Source organism: Hirundo rustica, chromosome 2, assembly GCF_015227805.2.
Source record: "Hirundo rustica isolate bHirRus1 chromosome 2, bHirRus1.pri.v3, whole genome shotgun sequence".
Lineage (NCBI taxonomy): Eukaryota > Metazoa > Chordata > Aves > Passeriformes > Hirundinidae > Hirundo > Hirundo rustica.
Genome location: NC_053451.1, coordinates 2,638,846 through 2,646,931, shown reverse-complemented (window position 1 = coordinate 2,646,931; position 8,086 = coordinate 2,638,846). Strand labels below are relative to the sequence as shown.

The window sequence follows — 8,086 nt, the reverse complement described above, 5'->3', positions numbered from 1 at the left end:
TGTTTTTCATTAGTACTAAAAGAACGTGAAATTTTGAATCACAATTATATGCACTTATAGCCAATCTGGGACTCTTAGTCTGGATGGTGCCTTAACTTCAGAAATAAATAAATAGGTTTTGCAAAGAGGAAGGTTCCATGCATATTGAAAGCAACGTCTCTGTTGTTATATTCACATTTCTCCCCATCTCCTTTTGTGAAAAACTACTAATTATATGATTTGGGCATAAGAGGCATTGTAACAACATTTTCTCTTGTCTGAAAACTTGTAGTCATGGCAAATATTGACACTCATCACCACCTTGCATGTTTTTACAGGAAAGGAGGACAGTAAAGGGTTGATGTGACTGTGATGTGGAAAAAAGTAAATTCTAAAACCAGATACAATCTGAACTTGAAAACAAAAAGATGTGACAGGGAAACAGCTCTATGCAATTAGGAAAAATCCCTTCATTTCTGATCATTAATAATATGTTCTGTTGTTTGGGGTTTTTTTTCTTCTTTCTAAAGGAATCAAAGGGAAACTTACTTGAGGGAGCTTAACTTGAACTTTAACAAAGTTTCAGAAGTTCAGCCTTCTCATGTGTTTACTCCACCAAGGAAATGTTTTCCACTTAAGCAGCACATTCATCTAATTAAATTAAATTAATCCATTCCATGTCCCTAAGGTAGAAAGCAGCCACATTTTCATTTATTCATGTGTTATTTTCCCTAGATTCTGAAACTAGTGGCAAAAAAAAAAAAAAAAAAAAAAAAAAAAAAAAAAAAAAAAAAAAATGGAATTAATTTTGAAGATGCATCTGATTTATATTACTCCTTGCAGCAAAACTATTCTCTTTCTGTGGTTAAAGCTGCTTCCCTGATACCTCCCATCTGCAAGGGAAAGTGAGTACAATTTTTTCCTCTTTAAGGGAAAATGTTTCCAGCAATCTCTCACTTTCACATAATGGGATTATATAAAAAAAGAATTGGAACTGTCATGAATACTTCCCTTTTGAGGACTCTCACCAAGTTCTGGCCATGTTTCCCTGCGTAAAAGTTCATAATGTGCTATAACTAAATTAATACTGGTGAGGATTTTCTGTTCCTTCTAGAAAAGAGGCAAAATATGTGCTGAGTTACACTCTGAGTTAACATTGTGCCAATTATAAATGCTACTGCTCTGACGTGGATAAGTGTGGTTTATTAGGATGTCTTGCAGCTTTTCCTCATATAATTTAGATAATGCTCCCATCTCAGTTTCCTCTCTTGTCACACATTGCCCATAGAAAAGTGTGAAGCCAATCTAGGTGTCAGATTACCCTCAGATCATAAGTAAAAAAAAAAAAAATCTAAATACTATCGTAAAAGTGTAGAGCTGTTCTTTTTAAGATTTCTAGCCAAAAGCACCATTTGGACAAAAAGGAGAAAACCTCTCTTTGTGCATTGATATTTAGGGGTCTCTGAGAAAGTGCTACCACCCTTAAGTTTTAACTAATTCAAAATTAACTGTGTAAAATAACAGGGCTCGAATTCTCTGCGGCATCAATCCCACTTTTAAATTCATACAGAATTTATTTGATCCTCCTAACATCGTCACCAATAATGCACATGAATTTTGGTGCTGCAATTTATTACTCTTGGGCTGAAGCCCTACAATGGAAACCTTTGTTGGAAAGGACTTTTTGCATGGCCCTTGCTCATGGTGAAACAGATCAGCAAAACCTGAATTGGACCAATGGCTCTGGGCATGGACTGGAAACTCAGGGACTGTCAGGATGTATGTAATGTTTTTGCAGAATGAAGAAAAACTTTGTGCCATTAACTCACAAGTGTTTTCACTTTGGGTATATCGTGTGTCTTCCTTCTCAGCTATAAACAACAGGGTTGCAGCCACATTATAATTCATGCGCAAAATATTTGCATTTTTCCATAAATGTGTTTCAGATTTCATCTCGTGCACTTCAGTCTGGAGGGTATCTGTATTCTCTAGATCTCATTATAAATTGAAAATATGCACATTTTCATTTTTATCCAGCCAAGCTGTTTGTCCACACCAATATTCATGCTCAGATCAGCTGAAGTGATTTGTCAATTTGCATCAAACCCAATATTTGGAGTCCATTTGTTTTTTAAGGAATAGGATTGGGGTTTTTCCAAATGCTTCTTGAAAGATATTTTTTGCAAATTGCCAATCTTATTTTTCAAGCCCCTAAATGGTTTCACAGTAGTCCTTGTCTGATGAAAAACTGAAAACATTTCTTATATGTAATTAAATATTACATACTTCCAGTACTTTCTATGGAAAAAACCCAACTGAAAATACAGTGGTTCAGTCACATCCTCACTTCCAGCCAACTTTCCTCTCAACATGAACACTGATCACAGTTCACTTCAAACACTCTGGAACAGGAACCAACAGCAAAAATATACGTTCAGATCCCGCTGGAGTTAACAACAGTTTACAGCAGTGTGAAAGTTAAGAAATCCTGCTTGAAACAAAGAATGCATGATTTTTCTGGCTTTTCAAAATGTGGCTTTTGATGTTAATGATTTGGTTACTGACAGCAATGCTTCTGCATCTGTAATTTAAAAAACTAGGCCTTGCTTTTAGAGAAATAACAACAGAGAAATATCATTATGTTTGCTGAATTTGTCTTGTATAGTTATTAGTCACTGCTAAAAAGCAGCCCTTCCACTCTAAAGTGACAGTTACAACACAGAAATGGAATTGAATTTTTGTCCAGTAGGTCCTGTGTAATTTTATGAAATTTTTGAAAAATTGTTGTTTGCTTTTTCTCTGATGCAGACAAATGTAATCTATTCAATCATTTCCTGTTCCACAGATGCACCTCACAGACACTACCTTGTCTCACAACTGAGCTGGGAGACAATTGGCAAAGACTTCCTCTTTTCAACTCCCTTGTTCAGTTGCCAAAGATAGAAGCAAATGAAATTCCTTTAATTTCACTGGAGCATAACTCCAGTGCCTGCTGGAAAGAGCCACAGCAGCAGTTTCAGAGGTATGAACAGTAAATAAAGATGCCAAATCCATTTTGTTCTGTTGACAAGAAATCAGAAATGAGAGTCCAGAGGTGTGAACCGGTACAGTTTGTACTTCAGTAACATTTTTTCTGTTAGACGCTGTATGTTAATAGTAAATATTTTACTGTTTTCAACAAAATCTCTGTACAAATCCCCTCAGCTATAAAAACCAAAGGAATGGGAATGCATACAGTTAAAAAACAATATTTTTTAAGGCTGGTACAGCCTTTTTTACTCAGGTTACTCAGCTACAAAAACCCAAGAGGATCAGATGATTGTTCATTCACAAGAATTTGCAAGATCAGACTTTTTTGATAAACAAAGCTTATTCAAAATTCTTTCTTAGATATATTTGCAACACCAAAATTGCACTATAGAGTAGAAGAGTTCCTGATTTGCTTTATTTATTAAAAAAAATGGCTGTAAGCGAATGTGGATATCTTAAGTCATGCCATAAGTGCCTTCATTTACTTTGTATGCGTTTTTACTCTCAGAAAACAAATTAATTTTACCTGGGTAAAGGAAAAAAGGGCATCCAAACTATTCAGTGGTGAGCAGATTCCCTCCTTCACTAAACTATACAAAATCCCAAGACAGGAAGTTTGTTTTTCTTCTCTTCAGCTTGATTTTACACTTACAAGTCTATCTCTGATGACAGAAATTTAGTAAAATAAAAGCAGAGCCTTTTCACTTAACAAGTAGATTCAGAAATGTGGCTTTAAGTGGGTGTGTGGGGTGTGAATCCTCACTAAATGTGTATCCCAGGAGTGGCAGCAGGTGTAATGTTTTTGTTTTTCTAAAAGTCTTTGAAAGCAGCATAGCAGAAATGACTGAATTTCAGCATTTCTAGAAAGCTACCTTCACTCTGCACAGATAATTTGTTTTCAGAAGCTTCACAGGCTTTCATTGATGAAGCTTCATCACCTTCTGCTGAAGAATATTTCCAAAAGAGGAAGGAAAAGTCAAAGAGCATATCAGTTTAGGTTCTTAGTCCCAAATCTAAACTAGTGAAGGCTTTCATACTCAGCGATGGGGTTTAACAAACAATAATTTCAGTTTACAAACTCCTGCCAGTTGTTTGTGAACATCTCAGCCAGTGCTTGTTTCCAGTTGACTTTGAGCACTGTCCAGGATGATACCCATCTCAAACACTGTGGGATGTGGTGATGGTACTCACTGCACACCATCACAGACCATCCCAGCCAGATGCAGGAACAGACTCACTGCCGCAAGGACTTCTGTGCTGTGTTTCTTTTCCTGGAGCACTCTTCAATATCATATTGTTCTTTACAGAAGAAAAAAGTTTGAAGACAATACCCAAAGACCACTCCCCTGGTAGGCAAAGGCTTCTTTACATTGTGTAAAGCAACCTTGAAGTGACCCAAATTCATAATTGCACCATTTCAAGAGTGCTGTACATTGCCAGCGTAAAAGCTCGCCAGCATAAAAGGGGGCGTAGTGAAGCCCCAGAATTCTTTCGTATTATGGCTTTACATTTCTTGTTCCTTCCATTTTTGAAATGCAGCACGTATTACTATAGATAGTTATATCTGCATATTACAAGCAATTACTGGGCAAAGTGCTTTTCTTTGTCAAAGTCATTGGCAAAACTTACACTATCCTCAGAGCAAACAAGCTGAGATCAGATCACTGTGCATACTGGAAGTGAAATGTGCTGCAAAAAAAGGGAGATGGAAACTGCATTAATTTAAAACACGTGCTCCTAAAAAAGAGAATCACAGCCCAAAGACTTGTACTAATATAATGAAACCTGACTTCCCTTCAAAGAATATATAGAAAACTTTTCATTTCAACTCTCAGCATAAATATTAGGTAAAAACCTTAACTGAGGGCTTATTGTCATGTTACTGAAACATGCAGTTTTTCCCTCTCTATGGTTTTTTGTATTTAAGGGATAAATTACAACTTTCAGGGGTATATTTGAATCGTAAAGAGCAAAAATGACTTTATAGCTATTTCATTGGTTTGAAAACAGTGCTTCACTCAGGTTTATAGCCCATTAAGGCAGTGTGTTTTTCCTTGTATGATCCCCTCCTGTGCAGTACTAATTTAATTTCAACACTATGGTTTGAACACCACACGTACAATTAGTTTCTATCAGGAATGTAAGCTCTTTCACTCGAGGTCAAATTATAGAAAATTTACCTAGCAGGATGAACTGATCATTTCAGATCAAGTAAAATGAGTCAAAGCTCTAGTTTTGATTTTTTTCCCCTAATTCAATTAGAACCAATCTAGAAATTTTATAACTTAAAAAAAAAAAAGTTGTTATTAATGTTATTCCTCCACATATACTGAAATTAAATTTTGAGCCAAATAACAGCAGCTATCTACACAAATAATTAGAAAATATAATGAAGAACTGTTTTAGAGCTTTACCAATGAGTTCAGAGCAGGGAAATTAAACAGTAGTGATATAACTAGTGTAACATAAAGCACTGTAAGAGAATATTGAAGGGGTTTGGGAAATTTTTTAAATGTTCACAGAGCAAAAGTTCAGGCAAGCCCATACCTGTGGTGACAGGGGACCTCTCTGGTTTGTTCCATTTGTCACTCATTTAGAGGAGGGAAGACAGCTTTCCATGAAACATTCTCATTTCTTATTTTAGAAATCACAGATCTCATAAATCACCCCTGTGGTTCTAGAAAACAGTCATTTGTGTTTACATCACCCTGCAGTGTTTAAATCTTCCTCAGTGAGCTGTGTGTCATCTCTGGCTTCAGTATTTGTCATATATCACAGCTTACCTATGGTTTGGCAAGATGAAAGGCAGGATCACTCTGTCTTCCTCCTGATACTCGTAATTAAGTTTTAAAGATGTGTCTCTAACCTTGATGCTATCTTCCTGAGGAAGGAGTACATGAATGAGACACAAATTGTGCTGGATAAATCCACTGCTTTGACAGATTTGAAGACAGAAGTAAAATCTCTATAAAGGCAACAGGTGCAGTTCAGGAAGTCAGGCACGTTTGTTCTGGTTTTTAAATAAACACAACAGATTCAGAGGTAAATGTAAGTCAAAAGAGCCAAGACAAAGCTGAGACGGGTACAAGCTGGGACTTCACTGAGTAAAGTTAATTTAGTACCTGTGAAGGAGAGACTTGTTTTAGGAGTGTATAAGGGAGAAGGAAAGAAGAGCAAGGCAGGGAAAAAACCCAGTCAGGAGCAGTTGTACCAAATAATCTGCCTCTGCAGAACTCACTTAGAAAGGCTCCTACCTAGGCCTGGCTGTGTTTCTGCTTTAAAGGAAAGCTACGTAAACAAAAGAAAAGTCTCTCCAAACCCAAGAAATAAGTGATATCATCCAACACCCATCCTTAGAAAACATGCTCCTCCTAGGGGTAAAAGAGAGAGCAAGTTTCACTGAATAAAACAGCTTTGAATCATTTCCAGTTAAGGTGGATAGGAGTGAAGAGAGCAGTTTTCAGTTCATCCCTCAAGTTCCCAACAGCTTTGGCTGAAGGAGACCCAGATGGGAACTACTGGAGGATATCTGGAAAAAAAAAAAATTACTGTAACTGAGCTCACTGAGACAGAGGCTTTCCCACACTTCTGGTTATATTTTAGACCATACAGTAACTCTGACTGTTGTTATTTAACTCAGAATAATATTATTTATGTCAAACAGTGTCTTTGACACAAAAAAAATCTGAGGATTCCTCCATTTCTGCTACAGCACAGTCAGCTGTGTCCATGCCTTGTTATCCATATTTTGAAAACCATATCAGTTGCCCAAATAAACAAGATAAAGCTGATGTACTAAATCTCCAAGCAATGAAGGCCCTGATTAGATGTGTTTAAAAAGCACACTTGCTATAATTGGAGCTGAAGGTCTGATTTGGGGTAAATATTTAGTTCTGCAGCCAAATAAATGTTATGTTCAAGTCTGAACACACAAATAAAAGTAGTTTGGGATTAGACAGTGTGGACTGCAGGTACTTGTCAGTGAATCACAAATGATGAAAATTTTTAGCACCTCTTGGTATAAAAATTCAATTTCTGTCCCAATTACCCATTTGATGGTACTCTTTCTTATGCTTCCTCACCTCAGAGGTGTAGAGCTGTGGTTTCCTGGATTTGGGAGAAAGACTCGTGAAAAACTTGAAACCAGCAGAAAAATCTCCTCATGCTTGTTCTTTCCTGCTGGGCTGATGGTTACCTCCTCAGAAAACTGGATCAGAAAATGCATCTGCTCTTTTGTAATGTTTTATCTATTTTATTTTTTTTTTTTTCATTTTAAAAGAAAGAAGGGAAAGCAAATGGAGAAAAGCATAAATAAACGTTATCAATTAAAAAGTCACTCTCAGGAAAAGATGTTTAGCTTCATTTCAGAATGAAAATTTCCAGTTTTACAAATTAGCATTTAAATTCTGATAGTTTCTTTTTTCAAGCGTACTTTTCATTTATTGTTTCCAAACTGTTGCTAATTTGACTCCTGGTTTTTGTGAGGAAAAATCACAAGCAACTTCCAGATGTAGAAGGATTTGGAAAAAAACTAAATGAGACAATCAATGCCAGCTATGCTCTAAGATTATTTTCACTTCTTATTTCATCTTTATTTTTTCCAGCAGCCACAGATGAATGCCTGACCATGGGATAACCTGTAGGCTCATAGAATCTGATGAGCTCTGAAGTAGCAGCTACAAGAGAGGAAATTCAACAGTAATTATAATTCAAGCTAAATATGATTGAGGTACTTTGGAGTTGCAACAGGATAACACCTCCCAGACTTCCCCATTGACTCAAACACTGAAAAATAAATATTAAAAAGCTATACTTCTCTGTGATACAGACCATACATAAATCACATGAGGGCATTAGAGTGATCTGTACAGTCCTAGACTGTGCTGTATTTTGGTGGCATCGGCTGGTTACTATTTCCCATATTAAAGAGACAATATTTAGGAATCTTCTATGTCTTTCCAGAATGACATTTCCTTCCACCATTGAAAAGGCAGTGGATGAGCCTTATTTCACCTTAAATTGTGAAGGAAATATAGCATACACATTACCCACTAGAATACATATCTGCAATAGCAAA

The 8,086-nt window shown here is 36.4% G+C and overlaps 1 long non-coding RNA gene across 1 annotated transcript; it reads left to right on the top strand.

Annotated features, from left to right (window-relative positions):
• Nucleotides 1–839: 839 nt before the first annotated feature.
• LOC120749117 (uncharacterized) lies at nt 840–7,723 on the top strand. Its single transcript, XR_005699538.1, has 3 exons — nt 840–884; nt 2,825–3,001; nt 7,614–7,723. It is a non-coding gene; the product is annotated as an uncharacterized LOC120749117 (long non-coding RNA).
• The last annotated feature ends 363 nt before the right edge of the window (nt 7,724–8,086 follow it).